The 1,468-nt window shown below is 43.7% G+C and overlaps 1 non-coding gene across 1 annotated transcript; it reads left to right on the forward strand.

The window, feature by feature from the left end:
* Positions 1–906: 906 nt before the first annotated feature.
* LOC113000051 (small nucleolar RNA R71) lies at positions 907–1,013 on the forward strand. Its single transcript, XR_003265322.1, has one exon. It is a non-coding gene; the product is annotated as a small nucleolar RNA R71 (small nucleolar RNA).
* Positions 1,014–1,468: the final 455 nt, after the last annotated feature.

Here is a 1,468-nt window from a genome sequence, read left to right on the forward strand (position 1 = left end):
GAAGGTGCTACTGGTTGAGGTCCTTGACACTGCTTTCCCGACCTCAATGAAATGACACTCACATTTTTGGGATTCTGGACAGATTGAGAAGGCAGCTTGTTAGAATTTTGGGACTGTTGTTGATTTAACTGTGTAGCCAGTTGTCCCATCTGGTTAGTTAAGCTCTGAATGGAGGCTCTGGTCTCTTGTTGAAACTGCATGTTCTGCATAGTCATTTGCCTCACAAGTTCTTCGAGGGATGGTTGCGGAGGAGCCTCAACTGTTTGTTGTTTCTGGGGCTGTTGCTGTGGTTGGATTGGTGGAGGAATGTATGGTCTGCTTGGGCCAACAGCATTTTGGAAGGAAGGAGTAGGCTGTTGTTGTTGTTGATGAGGGCTAGACCATCTGAGATTAGGGTGATTCCTCCATCTGGGATTGTATCTGTTGCTGGAGAGGTCATAATTGTTCTGTTGTGGTTGATTTTGCTGCTGAGGTTGAGGAGGTCTGCTGTAAATGTTTGCAGCATAAGCTTCAGGCTGCTCAATTGCTCCAAGTTGCAGCATGGAAGGGCAAAGGTCTGTGTGATGGTCGGCAGAGGAGCATAAACCACAAACTCTTGTGATAGGTACAGATTTCTAATTCAAGGCTAGCTGGGTTACCAGGTTAACTAAGGCATCTAGTTTACCTTCAAGCTTCTTGGTTTCAGCTGCTGAAGATGAATCCGTGGCTACTTCATGCACTCCTCTAATGACTATAGCATCATTTCTGCCACTAAACTGTTGGGAGTTGGAAGCCATCTTCTCAATTAAATTTCTGGCTTTAGCAGGGGTCATGTCTCCAAGGGCTCTACCACTGGTAGCATCTATCATACTTCTGTCCATGTTACTGAGTCCTTCATAAAAATATTGGAGAAGAAGCAGCTCTGAAATCTGATGGTGAGGGCAACTGGCACATAGTTTTTTAAATCTCTCCCAATATTCATACAGGCTCTCTCCACAGAGTTGTCTAATACCTGAAATATCTTTTCTGATGGCCATGGTCCTGGAAGCAGGGAAATTTTTTTATAAGAATACTCTCTTGAGGTCATCCCAGCTCGTGATGGACCTTGGAGCAAGGTAATACAGCCAATCCTTTGCCACTCCCTCTAAATAATGAGGAAAAGCCTTCAAAAATATGTGATCCTCTTGGACATCTGGGGGTTTCATGGTGGAGCAGAAAATATGAAATTTTTCAGATGTTTGTGCAGGTCTTCACCTGCAAGGCCATGAAACTTTGGAAGCAAATGGATCAGTCCAGTTTTAAGAACATATGGGACATCCTCATCAGGGTATTGGATGCACAAGCTTTCGTAGCTGAAATCAGGTGCAACCATTTCCCTTAGAGTCCTCTCACGAGGTGGAGGTTGTACCATGTTCTCAGAATGTTCAAAATCAGAATGCTCAAAATTATAATGCTCAAAATCAGGATGTTCAAAATCACCAATAACAAA

The sequence above is a fragment of the Glycine max genome, chromosome 17 (assembly GCF_000004515.6).
Source record: "Glycine max cultivar Williams 82 chromosome 17, Glycine_max_v4.0, whole genome shotgun sequence".
Classification (NCBI taxonomy): domain Eukaryota; kingdom Viridiplantae; phylum Streptophyta; class Magnoliopsida; order Fabales; family Fabaceae; genus Glycine; species Glycine max.